Source organism: Rhinolophus hipposideros (genome assembly GCF_964194185.1).
Source record: "Rhinolophus hipposideros genome assembly, chromosome: X".
Classification (NCBI taxonomy): Eukaryota; Metazoa; Chordata; class Mammalia; order Chiroptera; family Rhinolophidae; genus Rhinolophus; species Rhinolophus hipposideros.
The window spans coordinates 115657122-115679609 of NC_138046.1; positions in this window are offsets into that span (position 1 = coordinate 115657122).

The following is a 22488-nucleotide window of genomic DNA, read 5'->3' on the forward strand; positions in this document are numbered from 1 at the left end:
CAGACTGAGAAAGAGAGGGTATTTTCTTTTCGTTTTTATTATTATTATTTTATTGAGGTGACAATGGTTAGTAAAGTTACATAGGTTTCAGGTGTACAATTCTGTATTACATCATCTATAAATCCCATTGTGTGTTCACCACCCAGAGTCAGTTCTCCTTCCATCACCATATATTTGATCCCCCTTACCCTCATCTCCCTCCACCCACCCCCCTTACCCTCTAGTAACCACTAAATTATTGTCTGTGTCTATGAGTTCTTGATTCTCATTTGTTTGTCTTGTTCTTTTGTTGTTTTTGGTTTATATACCACATATCAGTGAAATCATAGGGTTCTCTGCTTTTTCTGTCTGACTTATTTCGCTTAGCATCATACACTCAAGATCCATCCATATTGTCACAAATGTTCCTATATCATCTTTTCTTTTTTTTTTCACAAAATCACGAACTTTATTTGGTCAGTTAGATACAAAGGTGCTGCTACTGCCTCTGTCAAATTGACATTAGTGATTGATTAACACTATCTGCCAAAGTTATCTTCCATTAGGTTTATATCATCTTTTACTGCCGAATAGTATTCCATGGTGTATATGTACCACAACTTCTTTATCCATTCATCTATCGAAGGACGTTTTGGTTGTTTCCATGTCTTGGGCACTGTAAACAAAGCTGCAATGAACATTGGAGCACACGTGTCTTTATGTATAAATGTTTTCAGATTTTTTGGATAGATACACAGAAGAGATATTGCTGGGTCATATGGTAATTCTATTCGTAATTTCTTGAGGAACCTCCACACTGCCTTCCATAACGGGGCACCAGTCTGCATTCCCACCAACAGTGTATGAGGGCTCCTTTTTCTCCACAGCCTCTCCAACACTTGTTACTATTTGTCTTATTGATGATAGCCATTCTGACTGGGGTGAGGTGATATCTCATTGTGGTTTTTATTTGCATTTCTCTGATAATTAGCGATGTTGAGCATTTTTTCATATGTCTATTTGCCATTTGTATGTCCTCTTTGGAGAAATGTCTCTTCAGGTCCTCTGCCCATTTTTCAATTGGGTTCTTTGTTTTTTTGGTGTTGAGTTTCATGAGTTCCTTGTATAATTTGGATATTAGCCCCTTATCGGAGGCACTGTTTGCAAAAATCTTCTCCCATTCAATTGGTTGCCTCTTTATATTGTCGGTGGTTTCTTTTGCTGTGCAGAAACTTTTAAGTTTCATATAGTCCCATTCATTTATTTTAGCTTTTACTTCTCCTGCTTTTGGAGTCAAATTCATAAAATGCTCTTTGAACCCAAGGTCCATAAGTTTAGTACCTATGTTTTCTTCTATACACTTTATTGTGTCAGGTTTTATGCTTAAGTCTTTGATCCATTTTGAATTAATTTTGGTACATGGTGACAGATAGCAGTCCAGTTTCATTCTTTTGCATGTGGCTATCCAATTCTCCCAGAACCATTTATTGAAGAGGCTGTCTTTTCTCCATTGTATGTTTTTAGCTTCTTTGTCAAAAATTATCTGTCCATATTTATGTGGTTTTATTTCTGGGTTCTCAATTCTATTCCATTGGTCTATGTCTCTGTTTTTTTGCCAATACCATGCTGTTTTGATTATTGTAGCCCTGTAGTACAAGCTAAAGTCAGGGAGTGTGATAGCTCCAGTATTGTTCTTTTTTCTTAAGATTGCTTTGGCTATTCGGGGTCTTTTGTGGGTCCATACAAATCTGATGATTTTTTGTTCTATTTCTTTCAAAAATGCCATTGGGATTTTGATGGGGATTGCATTAAATCTATATATTACTTTTAATATGGCCATTTTAACTATGTTGATTCTTCCAATACATGAGCATGTGTCTTCTTCAATTTCTTTTAAAAATGTCTTATAGTTTTCAGCATATAGGTCTTTCACATCCTTAGTTAAGTTTATTCCTAGGCATTTTATTCTTTTTGCTGCAATTGCAAAAGGAATTGTTGTTTGTATTTCTTTTTCTGAGATTTCATTGTTAGTATATAGGAATGCAATGGACTTTTTGGAGGGGGAAGGGGAACAGGACTTTATTGGGGAACAGTGTGTACTTCCAGGACTTTTTTCCAAGTCAAGTTGTTGTCCTTTCAGTCTTAGTTGTGGAGGGCACAGCTCACCTCCAGGTCCAGTTGCCATTTCTAGTTGCAGGGGCACAGCCCACCATCCCTTGCGGGAATCGAACTGGCAACCTTGTGGTTGAGAGGACGTGCTCCAACCAACTGAGCCGTCCAGGAGCTCAGCAGCAGCTCAGGTCAAGGTGCCGTGTTCAATCTTAGTTGCAGAGGGCGGAGCCCACCATCCCTTGTGGGACTCGAGCAGTTGAACTGGCAACCTTGTGGTTGAGAGCCCACTGGCCCATGTGGGAATCGAACCGCCAGCTTTCGGAGTTCTGAGCATGGAGCTCTAACCGCCTGAGCCACCGGGCCAGCCCTGCGTTGGACTTTTGTATGTTGATTTTGTAGCCAGCAACTTTACTGTATTCGTTGATTGTTTCTAACAGCTTTTTGGTGGAGTCTTTAGGGTTTTCTATATATAGCATCATGTCATCTGCAAAGAGTGATAATTTAACTTCTTCATCCCCAATTTAGATGTCTTTTATTTCTTTCTCTTGCCTGATTGCTCTGGCGAGGACTTCCAACACTATGTTGAAAAGCAGAGATGATAGGGGACAGCCCTGTCATGTTCCTGAACGTAGAGCAAACAGCTTTAGTCTTTTTTTTTTTAAGATAGGAAACGTTTTTCTTTTTTTAAAATTTATTTTATTTTTTTATTGGGGAATAGCGTGTTTCTCCAGGGCCCATCAGCTCCAAGTCATTGTCCTTCAATCTAGTTGTGGAGGGCGCAGCTCAGCTCCAAGTCCAGTTGCCATTTTCAATCTTTAGTTGCAGGGGGCTCAGCCCACCATCCCATGCAGGAATTGAACCAGCAACCTTGTTGTTGAGAACTCACGCTCTAACCAACTGAGCCATCAGGCCGCCCCGAGGGTATTTTTTAATGAATGGCAGATACTAGCTCCCTAACCCTGAAATCACAACCTCAGTATCTCTTATTAACTTCATTTGTTAACTTTCCTCCCTCTATTCCTTCCTCATTTCCTTCCTTCCTCTCTTGCTTCCTTCCCTCAGCTGGTTCCCACATTAAAAATACTTTTCAAATCAATAGTGCTCCTCCTCTCAAATGACAGTGCCAAGCTATTAATTTCTGCCAGCTCATCCTTTGTGAACGAAGGGAAGTGGATTCAGCAGCAGCCCTATCTTTCTGCCATTATCCTGTATTAAATGTCCTTCAATTAGTATGTGCTGCGGGTCCCCTCCAAGACCCCATGCTGTTTTATGTCACTTGTGCATTAACCTCATTGGTTACCAAACATCCCTATTATTAAGCTATTAAAAGCCAGGCTTGTTCACCTGCCAGGCCTTTAGTTTCCTTTTCCATCTCCCGGACGATTTTCCCAGATGGAATTTTAGTGATTCTCTCCACATTCATCTTCTTTTACCTTGCAGGAATTTATTTCCCCTGCAAACCTCTCTTTTTTCTTTTTCTGTCCCACTCTTTCCCTCTCCCCACAGTGTGCTGTCTTTCTGTGATTTTTTTCATACCACTCTCTCTCCCCAGGAAAAGGTAATTACTTGGTTGAGAACAGGTTGGTTATAGCTGTGTGTGCATTCACCAAGCTGGAGCCTCGTCAGCAAGGCTGTTTCCAGCCCCTGCTGGCTCAAGTGACATTTGGCAAGTCCTCGCTTTCCAACCCCATCCAATTGTTTCTGCCACTTTGATGAAATTGCAAAGCAGGTTACGATATTGGCAATTTGAAAATGGATATTGCATAGGATTATAGAACCATATTTTGAAAACTTGCTTTTGTATTTCTTGTCCACCTTACCTGTGTATTTTTAAAGAGCAATGAGATATAATTTTAGCAATGTGTGTATATTATTAAGTTTGATTTTTTTTTAGAGAGAAAATTCAGGATGAAGATAGAAATGCTCAGCCCATGGGAATGTGCTTTATTTTCAAGTTGACATTTCACCAAGGAGACAATGGAAGCTTTCCATTTTGCCAGAGGTGGTAGGCCAAATCCGTCTGCCTCCTGTTTCTGTATGGCCAGCAAGCTAAGAATGGTTTTTACATTTTTGAATGGTTGAAAAAAATCAAAATACAAATATTTTGTGACACCTAAAAGCCATATGAAATTCCAATTTCAGTGTCCATAAGTCAAGTGTTTGTTTTGTTTTGTTTTATTTTTGGAACACAGTGATACCACTTACCTATTGTCTGTGGCTGCTTTCCTGCTATAATGGCAGAGTTGAGTGGTTACAACAGACCGTATGGTCTGCAAAGCCCAAAATATTTATTCTTTGCTGCTTTACAGACAAAGCTTGCTGACTCCCTGGTTATAGGGTACTATTTCCCAACTTAAGCTGCATCATGGGGAGCTTTAAAAAATACAGATGCACGAGTCCTGCCCCTAACGATACTGAGTTAATTGTTTGGGGTATATCCTAAAAATTGGTCATTTAAAAATTTCTTCAGGTAGTTATCCTTTGCAGCCAAGATTCAGAACCACATCACCCAGTATAAGGAGATGTAAAACTATTCACTCATAATGATTTGACGACCTAAAAAAAAATTTTCTCCCTTACGTAACATGGAAATACTACTAATTTCATTTCCTTTCCTTGCTTTAATCAAACTGTTTCTGATTCTTGTCTGCTTGCCTAGCTTTCATTTCAGTTCTTTTCCCTATCTGGGTGTCTTTTTGACTCACCTGTTTCCAAACATTATTGAAGAAAAGTAAGGAAAGCAAAGTTAAATGATGGTCACTCCTAATTTTGGGACCATCTCTTTGGGGTTTCTGTTAGGAATTGTGCCTCCTCTGAGTGGAGGAAGGCCATGATGACTGAGGAGTGCTGAGAAAATCCCTTCTTCCTTGACCACTTAGCAACATTCTATTCACCCTTCTTTCAAGATGAAGTCTGAGAATTGACTTCTTATGAAATCCTTTCTTCCTGAGCCCCCACCCTCAGACCTGGTAGATCTGTTCCCTCCAGCCTTTTTATCCACATTGCAACACACTGAGACTTTCCCCCAGAAGCTGGGACATCAGTTGGCATTACTGGTTTACTTGCCTGTCTCCCTCTGTTAGACTATTGTTTGCTTGAAGGCAGGGCCATATTTTATTAATTTTTGTGTCCCTTTCATCCAGCATCATGTTTATTATGCAGCAGGTCCTCAGTACATATTTTATAATGAAGGAGGGAGAACAGAAACAGAGCTCTGTTTTCTCAGGATGTCCATCCAGGTGTTTCCTGAAATGCCATTATTGATATTAGCAATTGTAGGTTGGAGACAAAATGTGTTTTGGGGACAGCATCTTAAGGCAAATTTGGTGAGAACACCAACATGGCAAGGAGAGTCATAGGAGTCTTCATTGAACAGTAGCAAATTAAATGGGACCAGCCACCACACTGAAAACCAGGCTTTCCTGAAGACAGAAAGGACTACTCCAGTGGGGGCTCACCAAGAGTCCAGAGTAGCCCCACTGGAAAGTCTGCTTTCCTCAAGAGAAATTCTTGGCAATTGCCTGTAATGAACTCACCCTTGAGCAACTTGCTCATCCGTTGGTTTGAACCAGCCCTCTGGATTCCAAGGAAAAATGGTCAAATTGCCTTCTCTCTGAATCTTCTGTTCACCTCTCTTTACGTCTTTCTTGTCTCTCCTCTCCATTGGTCTAAAAATGCCACAACAGGAGAGATTATGTCACTTAATTCACTTCTGTTTATCTGTACAAAACATGGTCTAATACATAGTGGGTGTGTGATAAATAAGTGTTGAATGAATGAACATGTACATGCATGCATGAAGCTGCAGGACCCAAAGATCCAATTTCCTTTATCTCTTGTGGTGGGTCATGGTGTTCAACTCTCCCAACATCCAGACCACTTCAACCAATAAGTCTAAATTTCCAGGTTTTCTTAACCTTGGGCCCATAGACCCTTAAATCGTCCATGGATTGAATTTAAGGGGTCTATGACTATGTATGGAAAAAATACCTCTTTATTTTCACTAACATTTAACTGATGCATAGCTTTTCCTTTCAACAAAATGTAGGCCACAAATCACGGTAGTATATTAGCAGGACTTGTGATTTTCTCACCAGTAGAATCCTTCATAATTATCAGCAATTTGGAACTGTTGTGGTAATCATGCCTGCCACCAAATTTTGTTATTTCATGTTAATAAAGAAACACACATACTACTGTGTCATAAATTTATTGAATGACCAAATTAACCTTAATTAACCTGAATGAATGCATTAAAATTCTGATAACATCATTTTCAGATAACTGGATTTCTTTATAGTCCTACATATTTTACTTTATACATTTAAAAACATTCTTAGAAGGGGTCCTTAGGCTTCACCACACTGCCAAAGGATTGGTACACAGGAAGTGTTAAAAACAAGGTTAAAACCCTTTTCTAGTGCTGGTTATATAGAGGTGAATCCAGATGGTAAAAATGCATCAAGCTATACACATATTTTGGGGTATATTATAATTCAATAAAATGTCTTTTAAAATTGGTTTAAACCAACCATGGAAATCCCATATCAGTAATGAATTTAATAAAGTGTATGTCCCAGTCTGGGCCAATGAGACATAAGAAGAAATTCTGCCAGGGGCACTAGAAAGGAGACATGGAGAGAGAATGCCCCTCTTAGTCTGAAATGTGTTGTGTCTGCATGCTATATCTAAAGCTGCTATGGTCATCCCCCAGAGGGAGACAGAGCCAAGTGGAGGTGGAGATGCAACATAATTTGCTTGGAGTCTGCACACCTTGTAATTCGGTAATATGTTTTCTCATTGTTTAAATCAATTTGAGACTAATTTTCTGTTACTTGCAACCCAATGCATCCTGACTGATAATATAGGTATGACTACAGAAAGGTGAATTTTCTTTTTTAAGCTCTACTCTTGGATTTAGACTATGGCCTCCTAAAGTCTTTTGTTTCCTATTGTGTCTACTTGAAACACGAGAACAATCACACTGTGATTGTGTAGTTGGAGCATGAATATCTCATGATCTTTTTGTGTTCCATTCTTGGACAGCTACTGGCTGGGAAGTGCACACATTGACACTAATACTGTGGATTTTTTATCCCAGTCTGAGTCCTAGAGAAGGAAGTGAAAGTGCAGCAGTTCTATGCATTCTGCACACAGAGAACATAAACACAAACATGATTAGTACTCATAAAATCAATAAGAGTTTCACCAGATGCTGGGTATAAAACATTTCCCAAGCATAGACGAGGGAGGAGTGTTTTTCAAACACCCTGGCAGATTCTGCTCCCATGCTGAGATGGTTATTCAGCTCAGGAATTGATTCCCTGCTGGCTGGTGATCTCCTATTCACACCTTAGCACGAGGGGCATGGCCAGCCACCCATGGACCACCCCTTGACTGATTACATAGCTAACAGCTAACATGCACTGATAGACTAGTCTGAGCCCTATTCAGTATCCATTCAACTCCCTTTTATGACCTTAGCATTACTTTGATGTTCCTGTATGGTTCCTGGACTTAGAAAGCTGCCAAGCATCCTCCATTGTGTCAATAATATTGTCTTTTCAAAGAATCACCTTTTGGCTTCATTGATTCTTCTCTGTTATTTTCTGTTCTCTGATTTCTGTTCTCATTTTTATGATTTCCTTCCTTCTACTTTCTCTGCATTTGACTTGTTGTTTTTTTAACTTTTTGAAATAGAAACATAGATCATTGGTTTTCAGCCTGTCTTTCCTAATATATCCATTTGAAGCTATAATTTTCCCTCTACGCACTGCTCTAGCTACACCTGAAAGTTTTGATACGCGGTATCTTTCCTTTCAGTAATTCAAACTATTTTCTAATTTCCATTGTAATTTCTTCTTTGACTCACAGATACTTAGAAGTGTATTACTTAATTTTCAATCAGTTGTGAATTTTTTAGTAATCTTTTTGTTATTAATTTCTAGATAACTGTGGTCAGAGAACATACTCTGAATGATTTGTATTCTTTGAAATTTGTTGAGACTTGATGATCCAGTATATGGTAAATTTGAATAGATGTTCCTTGTATACTTGCAAAAGTATGTGTGTTTTGTTATTGTTGAGGATTGCCCCCGTTTTGAACCTCTCTCCATATTTTGTTATTATTTTGTCTGTTCCCTATTTTCAGATTCCAGCATTGTCTCCTGCAATGGGACTCCCTGTGGAGCACTCACCCATCTCCAACTCCAAGAGCACTAAATACCTCCTCACCCACATGCAGGTGAGTTGCATGGAGTTTGGACAGCCAGTGCCTTTTCTCTAATTCTCAGCGGGCAGTTAGGTGCATTTGCTCTGCACCACGGGGAATTACCTTAGTGCTCATCTAGAGATGGAGCAAATCCTGAGAAACTGCTCCACTTCCACAGAGAGTATTCCAAATAAATATCCCCCACGCCAATAAAAACATACAGTTTCTGTCTAGTGGCAGGTGGCAAGTGTCACCAATGGCCATGGAGTGGGTGGGCTTGGGAGACCTGTGTTCCATGCACATACATGTGCGATTCCATGCCCGATATGCGAGATAAACTACACATGGTAGCTGCCACATGGTTATTGCAAGTGCTTCTGGGTGGCTGTTAGGTTGATACCTAAAGATAAACTGGAGTAAATGTGGGTCCTAGCTGTGAATTTGTGGACCTGTGAATAGTGAGAGAAAGAATTTGTATGTTTAGGATTTAAAAATACAAGAGAGCCATAGTATACTGCTCTTCAGTCTCTCACCGTTCTATATGAATCTAACGTGAATAACTACTAAATAGTTAGCTCTCTTGACTCTGACTGTTATATTGGCAGCTTTACCTCCATATGTGTTTTTCACAATCAGAATAATTTAAGATAAAATATTCACAAATTGTGAGTCAGGGCTGAAGAGAATAGTTAGAAAAGAAAGATAACGGAGCTAAATTGAGTGGCAAAAGAACAATGTGCCCCCTAGGGTGATGTGAAGGACACTGGGACAAAGCCAGTTAGGGGGCAGGAGTGGAGATGTGTGAGAGACAGGTTCTTGGTGTGCTTGACCATGAAGATCTCAGGTCAGGCCAAATCTCTGTAATCATCATTGAGGGGAGTCAGGAGAGAGGGATGGGGAAATGGTTCTAGGTAGTCAAGGATTTTCCCTCTATGGCTGGCACACAAATTCACTTCTCCCTACATATTCAGGGAGCAGGTAGTCAAGGTGTCAGTGGGTCTTTCTTCCTGAGGGGAAACTTGTGACAGCGAGAGTAATGTAATGTACTACAGCCCTTGTCACTGCAGTTGGACTTAGGGCTGCCAATGGTACTTGTTATCTTCCTGTGCCACAATCCTTTCTAAATCCCCTTCACCCTTGGCTACTGTCTGTGCTGGTCTCAGTGGCTCGCCCGATGATGTGACCCATCTCTCATTCCTGAAGAGTCTATGCCCCAGTAACTATTCCCTTCTCAGGCTGAGATTTGATGTGCAAGTCTGTTCACAGTCACAGTCAGGCAAGAGGGTACCATGAGGTGCTCAAATGGGTCACGTGGGTACCATGAATGTCTGTCGCTCCCTGCCCCTGCAGTATAAAAGCAGCCCTACCTCCTCCTGCTGATCAAGGTCAATTGCCCCATGTCAGATGGTGACTTCTCGCTTTGTCTGCTGGACCCAGGACACAGGGCATGCAAAGTGTCCAGGTGGCAGCTACAGCTTGCTGTGTCTTCTGAAGGGGGACTTGGGTGGCAAGCGTATGTCCCCTTTGGGTCATCCTAGTTGAGCAGAGCCCAGCATTGAAGGGATGGGGTGCACAAAGTCTCCCAGCACATCACTGGGAATAACGGCAAGTGGGATCGATCCTACTTTTACTTCTTGGTTCCCAGATGCATGTGGGGGACACAGTGCCATATAGAGGTCTCTGATTCAGCGTGTATACTGAACCTGGAGGATGGCACTGCATCCTCACGGAGTCTTGCCTCTGGCTGGCACTTCAGTTGTATCTTCGTAGGCAATCCCATTGCTCTGTAATGGCCAGTTGCATTGTGAATGGTACAGTATGTAATACTACCAGTGGATCCCATGGTCCTGACTCCCCTCTCCCATCTCTTGTGCTATGAAACAAAACATTCTGATCAGATGCTGTTATATGGGATTGCATCTTTGTGGATCAGTCAATTTTCTTCAGCCCCTGGATAGTAGAGCTGGCTAAGGCTCTGCAGGCAGAAAAGGCAAACCTATACTGGAATCAGTATCTATTTCTGTTCATTCTGAGAATGAACAGCTGGAGTTTCCAGGATGGAAGGGACCCAATTGAAGTTAACTGCTACTAAGTGGTTCATCAGTCTCCTCAAGGAAAAATAGCATATTAGTCTGTGGTACCAACAGGTTGAGCACCCTGAGGTGGCAGTGTAGATTTCTGTTGGGCCCATATGTGAGCTCCACCTCTGCCAACATGTTAACTCCATTGTTTTTATCATGTCAATTCTCTGGTGGCCAATGACAAAGACAGTATGACATCAACTGGCCAGGTCATTTTGTCTACTTGGTTGTTCAGTGCCTCATGCACGATGGCTGCTTTTTGCTGAGTGTTAACATGAGAATCACGGATCTTCACACTTTGCACTCTCTTTCATCTGTCCATCCCTGTGCTCGCCCAAACACACAAAGGGGCCAAGAAGTATATTCCAATTCATATGCTCAGAAAACAAAGAGCAGGAAATATTCGGAGAATTGTAGTAATGACTACCACAGTCCCCATTTGTTGTACTCCATTAGCAGGGTCTCAAAGCATGTTCTTTCTCTAATGTTCTACAGTTTTAGGGAAAGTCAATGTTTACTTATAGCTTTCATTCTTCCTAGGAGTCAAGCAATGTTTCCTTAGTACTGGGTTGGAGACAGTATAGCTGTTGGGTTTTACTCAGAACACTATTCCCTTATGCTTTGTTACTGGTAAAAGCATGTTATTGCTGGTGTTTTTCATCCTGTTAGGGAGGGATTTTTTTTAAAGCAGCTGTTCAGTACTCATGCAAATAATATGAGTGAGCCCACCCAGCTGGTCAGCCTGTCAGGCCCATGCGCATCTGAATCCCACAGAGACACAAGTCTGGCCTCCTACCACACTTATATTACTATTTATATATGTTTGGCCCTCAGTTGAATCTCTCCTCAACTGCAGTATAAGCTTCTTGAGTGCTGAGACTGTGTCTCCTTTCTCTTTATAGCCCTAGTTCTTCGGATAATATCCTACCCACATAAAATGCTTCGTAATATTTGTCATTGGTGATGAAGTGATTCTACAAAGCAAACAAAATGGGTTTTATGACAAAGACAGCCACCCATGCAAATAATGCAAGGCAAACAGTTCTCAAGGATAAACAGGACCCAGACTGCTTTTTACCCAGAGCACCCTCTGATCTGATACTTGTGCTCTGACCTCTAGCAAACGGAACCTCTGCGTGTTGAGCCCAGCGAGTTGGAGGGCCTGGTTGACATTTTATGTGGCTAATGTTCAGAGGATTGCAGCTCCTCAGGAAGGCTTTATTGAATCTGAAACCCAGAAAGCAGGACAACCTTAGCCAAGTCTATGTCAATTAAAAGAGTGTAACCATTTTATTTTATGTGCAAGACCTTAAGCTCCTCAAGGCAACATTTTCAAGTTGAAAAAGTCAGTCTTCAGGGTCCTTGCTTTCTATTTCTATTTCTTTCCCTATTTTAACTTTCACCCCCAACCCAAAAGCAAAAACAAAATGCCTTCTATTTGGGGAAACCAAGAAAATGTTTTGATATTTTGTTTTATGACCCAAACCTATATATTACTGGCTGCCACGGCGTTATTTCTCCCTGCACACTCATCATTCATAGCTACAGGGGTGAAAATATTCTAAAATAGTATGTAATGTCTGTTACACATTTAGATTCATAAATTTTGGTTGTCAAGATGGTGATTTAATAGAGACTTATAGGTTCATTGTAGAATATTTTTAATGCCTAGGTTTTTTTTTTAAGAGAGTGGTGTGCGTGTGTGTGTGTGTGTGTATGTGTGCGCACGCTTGTTTGTATGTTCTTTTTATTTCTTTCTTCTTGGAAATATTAGTTCCTTGTAATATAGTCCTACTTTATTTACTATGGTCAGGATCTAACAAATTTTGGCAATGGGCTTAAAGTAAATTAAGGAAAGAACATTTATTCTCTTAATTGTTAGAAAGTAAAGCATCTTGATTTCATATCCATAATGTCTACAATAAACCCAAATTGTCAATTCTTGTGATAGTAGGCATGTAAGTTCAATATGGGATTTCTCATTTTAACATATTATTGCTTTGGGACTATAAATCATAGGCATTGAATTAGCCCTGTGAGAATTCAGGTTGTTAAAAAACAAAATTCATCTGAGTAAACTGTAAATATCTGATTGGCTTTATTCAACAATTCATGAATCGGGCAACATCCAATCTAGCAGATAGAAAGTAGCTCTGAGGAGCTGTACAAAATGACTTTTATAGGCAGAAGGGAGCAGGAACAAGGAAGTTATACTAGGCAAAAAGCAGATTGGATGTGGCAAGGTCACTCCTTTAGGGGATGGCAGAGGCCTACCAGGCAGATGACCTCACTAGTGTTGACCAAGTAATTCCTGATTGATTGGTTTAAGATTCCATTTCTGGGAGAGCCGAAACTGTCATTAACTTAAGTCTCAGTTCGGTGATGTGAGGCTTAACATAAGTGACTCCATTTGGGGCTTGTTGTCTTGTTTTTAACAAGGTTTGTACCAGTCTGAATTATTTTGAGTATTTTTGTAGTCTAATTTGAAATTTTTACTTTTAATGCTTTTCAAAACATAGTTTCCTTCTCTTTCTCTCCCATTTACTGGCTCTTGTCCTCATCCCTTTCATTCTCACTCTGGCTGTTTAATTAGTTGGATGTTAATGATCTCCTCCACTAATTTCCTCACTGGTTTTGGCAGGAATTTCTTTGCAAAGAAAGCTAGTCACTCCCCTTTGCTATAAATTGACGTTGGCCCAGTAAGATTGTCTTGAAGGGAAACTGAGGTATTCCTCAGGTGTCATTAAAAATAAGTTGTCTCTACCTGATTTCAGAACCATTATAATACTTATAGGCTTCTGAAATTAAAGTTCAAAATTTTCATCCTCGTGTAGGTGGTCCAGAATGAAAGTCAGGATATAAACTGTAAGATATTTTTTAAGTAATTCAAATAATTCCTGGAAATTTAAGTTGTAAATGCCTTTGGTACATTCTTTTGAAAGCTGCAGCAGGAATGAGTTATTAGCAATGGAGAGCTAAGCAATGGAAAAGGCAATGGTGATTTTACTACATTGTGCTCAGTAATTCACCTTCAGGAACTGGGCCATTCTTACCCACCAAGACCAGGAAAAGGAGGGAAATCAGCCAAGAATGCCACTAGAATTTGTGCTGTTCATGTGTCATCCCATTGATTGTCATCTCAGATTTTGGAAAACACCAGCAATGCAAGACAAGCAATCAGAATTTTAGAGAATAATATATGGTTGGAGCAGAGAGGGTCCATAGAGCAGCAATGTCCAATGGAAGTATAATGTGAGCCACATGAGTAATTTAAAGTTTACCAGTTTCTTTTCACAGAAAAAAATGAATCTAATTGTAACAACCTATTTAATTTAACATAATAGGTCCAAGACATTCTCATTTCAACATGTGATCAGTGTAAAAAATATTAATGAGATATTGTATATTCTTTTTTTTTGTCACTAAGTCTTCGAAATGTGGTATGTATTGTAAACTTCCAGCATATCTCAATTGGACTTGCCACATTTTAGCATTTAGTAGCCCCATGTGGTAAGTGACTACCACAGTGGACGGAGCAGGCATGGAGCATATCTCCTCTAATAACCTCTCGGTGATACATAAGGACTCAGGAATTAGAGAGGTTAAGATATTTGCTGCACTCAAACTGCTGTGTCAGAAAACATGACTCAAAACCAGATCTTCTAATTACCACTCAAGGCCACTTTCCACTACTTCAAGAGGGTTTTTTGGCCTGAAATCTTATTGACTGCCTCCCCCAAATCTCTATTTTGCTTCTGCAGTTTTCCTCAAGAAAAAAATCTTACAAGAGGAATGAATAGAGCAAAGACAGAGACTGACGTGAGACTCAGCAGTATTCTCATATAGGGTCCTTGCCTACTTAAGAAAGAAGTGAAGAGACAGTAAACAATATTTTTAAAGTCCTTATCTGCTTTTAATAAGTTAAAAAATCTCTAAGCCTGTGCAAATTATATCTGGGGGTCATTGAAAGAACATGCAGACGGAAGACTATGACACCCTAGTCTCCTCAGTGACCTCAGAAGGAGGTCATTGTACAGAACCTTCTCATTGGCTCTACTTGCCTATTCCCTGTTACTTCTTGAGAGACCTCCATGACACCAATTGCTTTTGTGAAATCATTGTGTGGAATTATATTCTTTACCCATCATATTACACGTATTGGTCAGAACTTCCTCCCATCACTTAGATTGCCCCCAATTGCCCATCCATCCCAGTGACTGAGTCTAATTCCAAGGACCAGCTCTTCCCAGGTTGCTTGATTTTCCGCATTGGTGAAACTTTCCAATTATGAGTAAAACACCATAGTGTCAAGTAATTGAGCTGAGCATTGGTCCTTGGAAAAATTATAAGTGTATTATTAAACAGTTGATTCGGAAGCATTTATAATAGAAACTAATGATTATTAAGAAATCCTTTAAAAAATAAACTCAACCTCCCTTCCCCCTTTTTGTATAGTGTTATTAATTCTAAAACTGCCAGTAAGAAGAATGCCTTACACACAGTATATCAGGATCTCAGCAAGCTATTATGTCTGATCTTGAATTCAACTTTGAGCTGGATCTCCAATACTGTTATAAGGGCCTTCCCCTGAACCCTGTCCTAGTCTACTTTTTATTAAACACTCTAATGAACACTTAAGAGTAAAGCTCAGCAAGTGTGTAGAAGATGCAAAATAGAGACAAATAGATTCCAAGGACAAGGGCATACTCAGAAATCAGAGGGCTCTCTATAAGCTAGAATGAAGGGTTAAAACGAATAAGATTAAATGCAATAAAGATGCACGTAAATACATACATTTTTGTTTAAAATTAAACTATACAAAAAAAAGTGTGAAAGACACATGGACAAACATTAGTATGATGGTGGTAGGGGGCGTCTTGGGACCTTTAATTTATTATAAACTCATCTTGAGCCAAAAGCATGCATGGCTGCCAATTATCGAATATGATCTTGGACTACATTAATTATAGTATAATGGAAAAGCTAATTCCATTGTACTTGGTACCTGCCAGACTTTGTCTGGGTTATTGTACTCAGATCATGGCAGGCTGACAAACTGCAGTGGATCTGAGACAGGCAGCCAGAGTGGAAAAGGATCTGGATCTAATGGTATGCTTGAGCTAGCTGGTACTCACTTGCTAGAAGTTGCTAAATATTCAGAAATTTTGTGAGTTAATTGTTAAGCCCTCGGTAGCTTGAACTGGGCCATGGTGGGAATATTTACATCATGACAATCGATGAGTATTATAAATCAGGACTTTTTGTTTTCCGGAGAGTATGTTTGTCAGGAAACCACTATCAGTAAGCCTCTGATATGAAGAATGATTAAAGACAAACAGGGTGTTATTTTCAATCGAAAAGAAAAACTCAAGGGAGGGAGGATGAAGACTTCAGAGCTGTTTTTAAATACTTGAAGAGTTTGGATTTTCTTTTTTAGCAAATCAGAGCAATGCTTCTCAAACCCTCCCAGCTTTAAGCACAGAACAGCCTGAGCTCTGACAGCCTCCACACCCATCCAGAGGGGTCGTCCCAAACTGCCAGTCACTAGTGAGACATTCTCTGAAGTTTCTCATATTATCTTTAAAAGTTATGCAAATGTTACATTTTATCCCATAAATGATCCATATCTCTCTGAATGTAAAAATAATGGATTGCAGAGGCACTTCTCAAACTTTTGTGTGTGTGAATCACCTGGGGATCTTGTTAACATGCAAGTTCCAATTGAGTAGGTCTGGATGAGAGGCAGATTCTGAATTTCTAACAAGCCTCAAGTGACGCAGAAGCTGCTGGTCTCTGCATACTTAGAGTAGCAAGGGTTTCAATTATGTACTAGTCTCTTCACTTGCCTTCTCTTCGCCCAACTCCATCTTCCAGTAAATTCAGCACCCAGGGTGATGTGCCCTGTTTAATCCGTATTTAATCTCTGTCTCCCACAGAGACACAAGCTCCTGGGGATATACACATGTACTCCTGGAAAGCTTTGAGTTAAAAGTTTTTTAGACTTCCTTGTATTTCATTATTTGTCCTCTTGTAGAATTCATTTTACTGAGCAGTTTCAGCCTTATACTTTCTGTCTGTACTGAGGATCATTATAAACACTGGTGGAGAAAATTCATTCTTTGACCCATTGTAGGGAAATTGTCAAGGACATCATTCACCGCATTACATTCTGTTCTCTATTTGAGGACTCAGGGGAACTTTTTCTCAACTTTTATTTCCAGAAATTGCTTTATCTGAACAATTTCATTCTTTTTGATCTTACTAACACCTGAATCTCGTAGTTGAATGCATTTTCCTCTTTCAATCAACATTCATTCAATACATCCTGATTAAGCACCTGCAGGGCTCCAGGAACCAGTCTAGGTGATGAGGACACAGCAGGGAACAAAATGCTCACATATCCCTGCTTTCATGGAGCCTGTGTTCCCCTGTCTCTTCCCTCTGATTGTTAGGACATAGGGAACCACATTGGAGGCCACCTCCATCCAACAAACTCTAAAAGACCCGATGAAAGACATTATTTTGAGTTTGAATCGGGCTGCTGGGTGTATGATTGTCTAACTCTCATCTTCTCTTTACCGAGTTCTCTCAACTTTTTCTTTGTCTCTTTGGATACCATGTGCATTTTCTTTATTGGAAGCTGCCTCAAATTCTCTATGGAATGAGGCAGTATGTAAATAACTCATTAAATATGTGGAACTGGAGAAATTGGGACTAGAGTCAATGCAGTAAAGTTATAGGGAATCAAAGTTTAGCCTCATAGGCAAATAGTCTAATGTCCTGAAAAGAAATGGCTCCCCTTGTAATATAGTGACTTTTCTGACACTGATATAGCCAGTTCATCTTGTTTGGTGAATTTTGGCACAGTGCTTCCCAACATCAAGGTTGCTTGTACTACATAACACCTCAGGTGCCTATCAATAATTGGATTGTATACAAATTTCCATGATTTCAGTTCTTTTATAGACAACAATGGCTCCTCCTTTCCCCAGCAGCCCCAGTATCTATTGGAGAAGATAAATTCTTTAGGGAAGATGGTGGCTCTGGGGAATCCCACATGTCAGGGTGGAGGGAGTTTTGGAGAGGAAGAGGGGCTTCTGCCAGAAAAGCAGCCCAGGTTTCAAATCCTCCGTCTGGGATGTGTTTTGTGACACTCACTAAAATCTAAACTCCTGCGTTTTCTTCTAACTTGTCTTGATCCAATTCATGGTTTTCTTCAGATGAATAAAATACCCCTGTATTTATAGTGGATGCTGTAAACCAGCCAGCCATGATATTTTTTATATCATAAGCAGCTGCTCGCTGAGCCAACACAGAGTAAAAGAGGCCGATTTGTATTTTTACAGCCAGATATGAAACCAGCTTTCAATAATTTGGGAAGCACGTGCCACTGCTTGTGATCCTCGGGGTGCTAATTTTTAAGTGAGCCCTTAAAGATTGCAGATACTACAATTAATACAACCCTGAAAGGTAACCCTGTGTTAGCCACTTACTTGAAAATAGGAAATTTTAAAGAATTAATTGATTTTACCTTCAATATGAAATATTGGCACGTGTGGTGATACTACGCTGTGAATAGATAGAGGCAGCATTTATGACCTTTTTAACTACATTCCATTCACTGAAAAATGACAACTATGCTAAAGAAATACTTTCCTCCTCGCTGCCGGCTTCTCCCAACGAGAGCTTTTAGCAAAGGGCATAGAAAGTCCTGCCAATAAATAACAAAAATTTACTATCCTCACCATCATTTTACAGTCTTGCCCTCCCCTCCAGAGAAACACAGAGCAGAATAGATGAAATCAACCTGCTTTGCTCAGCATCAAGGACATGTTATTACTCAAACTGGGTGACTAAGGGGGAGACTAGTCTAGGAGAAATACACAGACTGAAAATGGCGTTGCCCCAGACATGTTTCTTCGTCGTTGTTGCTGTCATTGTCGTTATTCCAATTTCCCAGCACTAATGGCTGTCTGCCCCATTTTTCCCAATGCCATAGAAATCAGAATTGTCTTCACCTTCTGAAGACACCGAAAGACAGAAATCTCTTGAGTCAAAAGCCATCTAGGTGGAATCACTTCTGCATTCCTTTTGTGGGACTGACCATTCCTCTCCTGTATAACAGAGACTGAAATGTTTTAGAAAGTACATCTTCAGACTCCTTGAGTAGAGGAAAGAAAAGAGACAGAGCCAGAAAGAGCTTAACTGGAATGAAAAGCATTTTCCTGGACTCTGCTCTCCTGAATTAATCAGGTCCAGCATAGGCGGCTTAAAGAGCTTGTTGGGGAAAAATTCCTTTCTCGTATGACTATTTCTGGCCAGGCTGCATACACAGGAGTGCTTTGGTCCGGGGCCATTGCAACCAGAATCAAAGCAACTGTTTGCCATTCCTATAAGGAACTTTAATGATCTGAAAGGAAATAGCAGGGTGTACGAAAAGACCCAAATTTCACTCCATTAGTGGTTTCAAGGGTTCTTGGTATAGTGATTCTTGAAATTACAATCGCAGTTCATGAAGTTTCTCGGATGAAGCCCAACTATTAGACTTGGTTTAAGAAAAGGAGCAGGAAGAGCTCCAGCTTTTATTTCAGAGGACCTCTGCTTTACCCTCCTTGTCTAAGTCCTTGAGGAAAATAGCTTGCCCTGGGGGTGGGCGGTGAAAAAAAATAGTATATGTTTCTTCTTTATTAAGCTTAAAAATATAACCTAAATTCTCTCTTTTTTCCCATCACTTGGGCCTTCATTCCCATATACAGGGCATTATTGTCATAGTTAATCTCTTGCTGCTCTAAGTACATCTTTTATTATGCCACAGGTTTCAATAACTTCTTATTACTCTGATTCAGTTACAGCAGTGGCATACTCAAACTCTCCCCAAGCAAAACATTCATAGGAAAGAGGCAAGGCACCAATGATTAGTTTAATGTCCACAACGAATCAGGCACTGGGTTGGACGTTTTCACCAGTGTGATGTAAGCCTCCACGCATCTGCTGTACAGCTAGTATTCCCATTTCAAGATGAAGAAACTGAGGCTCGATTTTCAAGGAGGTTCTGCCATTCCCCAATGTTTTTGCAGTTTGAACCCAGGCCATTTGACCTCAGAGCCCACGTTCTTTCTGATATGCCAAACTGTCTCTTGTTCAGCACTGATGATATCATCTCCATTTTGCAAACGACAATGTAAAGACTAAGGAGGTTTTAAACTGTCTCCAACTCCCACGGTAATCCTTGACAGGTTGATGTTCCTGGAAACCTGTTTACTGTACCAAGCCACTCAGTACAGTGACTCAACACAGTCTGGCTGAATCCAAGTGTTGCCTGGGCAGTATATGGTCTGTTTCAGAGAAGCTCTGACTTGAATATGGAACTTATCAAAAGTTACCTTTATACTTATGTAAAGAATAGCTCCAGGTTAGAGCTTCCCTTAGGGATGGTAGAACCCTTTGCACTATGACATTTACCAGCTTGGTTATATTACACTGTCTCATTGGCGGCCTGCGACCATTCATCTTTACTATTATTATGTGGCACTAGTTCATTACTGAGGTTTCCTATATTCACGACAGCAGTATGACATTCTGATTTCCCTCTTGAGCTATGCAGGCCTGGCACTTAGTGAGGATAATTGAGTCTTGCGTCAAAGGCTGTATTTCTACACCATCCCTGGGACCACAGCACAGGGAATAAATATTCACTCAATAAGCCTCAAGGGAAATATTCCCAATCCTTCCAACCATATGGAGTTAGCAGAATGGGACAAGGACACCTTTCCCTTTACCCACATGAACTCACCCTGGGCATCTGCGTCTGGGAGGATCCAGATTTCTACATATCTCATGGGAAAGTTTAGATAAACTCTAGAAGGTTATTGTGGTGAAGGCTAATAGCTGGCCACCAAAACCCATTGTTTCCTTCTTTTATAGTAATAGAGTTATTGCCGGACACACTGAATACCTCCCCCAGTTTCTTCAATTTGAGTCCCTCGGTACAGCTATACTGAATTTAACATGACCACCCAGCTATACAACATTTCCAAGCATTCCTTGAAGTTATTCATAGTCATGTGACTATTCTCTAGACCAATGATTCTCGAAGTATCATCGTCATCTGAGAGCTTGTTAGAAATGCAAGTTCTTGGGCCCCACCCCAGACCTAGTGAATCAGAAACTCTGAAGGTGGGGCCCACAGTCTGTGTTTTAACAAACACTCCAGGAGATTCTGATGCAGGCTAATGTTCTTTTTTTGTTTGTTTGTTTGCAAACTGCTTTTTAAAATTTTTTTTTAATTTATTGGGATGACAATTGTTAGTGAAATAGAATGTGACTAGAAATAATGTGTGTTCCTTCTGTGCCTAGGCCTAAAGATGCTGAATCTACCTCTTCCATGCTCTCTTCCTACTTCCTTCAGGCTAGAACCAGACAAGGCTCTAACCATGCTGGTGGTAACAATGCTTTAGGGCAGAGGTTTTATGCCAAGCTTTATGCTAGTTTGATGAAACTAAAGTGGCTTTCCAATTTAAATTTAAATTCATGAAGTAAAATACATGAGATTAGAAAAAAGAACCATTTGCACTTATCAAATCTGTGCAATAGTACTGTATGTACATTTTTAGTAATTCATTAACTACCAAGATCTGGTAGTGGGTCTAATGACTTCCACAAATCCAAAACATCTGCAATAACTATAATATAAAATGGACAGAATCTGTGATTTCTATTGGTGACAAGGTCCTAGGTGCTGCTAATACTACTATGGGCTGTTGTCTACATTCATAATGTAAGGAAATGGTCAGTTTCAATTAGAGATTTGGGATAGGCTGAATAGTAGCCCTACAGGTATTCATGTCCTAATGAACCCATGACTGATACCTTACATGGTAAAAGGGACTTTATAGCAAATGTGATTAAGTTAGGATATTGAGATGGGGAGATGATCCTGGATTATTCGGGTGAGCTCCAAATGTAATCACAAGTGTCCTTAGAAGAGGGAGGCAGAAGGTGACTGGACAACAGAAGAGGAGAAGGCAACGTGATGATAGATGCCATGTTGTAGGCTTTGAATATGAAGGCTCCATAAACCAAGGAATGCAGGCGGCCTCCAGATACAGTTAGAGGCAGGGGAATAAACTCTCCCCTAGAGCCACTAGAAGGAATACAGCTTCGGACACCTTGACTTTGCCCAGTGAAACTGATTTAGGGCTTCTGACCTCTAGAACTATAAGAAAATAAGTTGGTGTTGTTTAAAAGTCACTAAGTTTTTAGTAACTTGTTACAGCAGCAATAAAAAACTAATACAAAGTTAGTTAAAATAATGGTGATTCCTCCTCCCCATCTAAATTCATGAACCTCCTGAATTCTATCCATGGGCTCCAGGTAAAGAGACCTCACCCTAAAAGTTTCAGGAGCTATGAAGTGGAAGGAAGCTGGTTACCTGAATGACCTCAGGAGACAGAGCTGCCTCGGATCTGTTAGTTATAGTACCTTAGCTTGCCTTAACTATTATGGGGAGTAGGGAAGTCCTCAAGATGGAATAGAAACTAGATCTAAGGAAACTATATATGGACAAGAGAAAGAAACCATAACACCTCAACCTGTCAGACTAAGGAGCAAACAGTGCTGATGAGCAGTCGGTGCTGGAGACTCAGAGATCAGACCCAGCAAGGTTAGGAAGCCCGGAGCTGAGTCTGTTCAGGGCTGCACTCCAGAGGGCAAGGTCAGAGAGGGGTGGAGCAATAGAGGATGGAGGGAGCCTGGGCCCCAGCAGTGTGCGTGGCCAGGCCCCTCTTTGTGCTCCTGATTCTGACTCTAGTCTGATTCTCAGCTCGCTGGATGCTTTGGAGTACTGGCCTCTCCTGCAGCCATGCGAAAGAGCTTGGCTTAGAGTTTACCTCATGTTCCTATTCTACCTCATAGACACTTGGGCTGTTGTTCCTCCAGCCATGCACCCCTAGCCTTCTCTCCCAATACTCACACCCTAGTTGGGCCTCTCTCATTTTAGTGACCTTCTAGTCTTTCTTCTCGGCTTCTTGGATCTCAGAACTTCCTTATGGTTTTCAGTTTTCTTCACCTTTGTGTCTTTAGCTCCCCTAAGTGAAAATTTCTGAC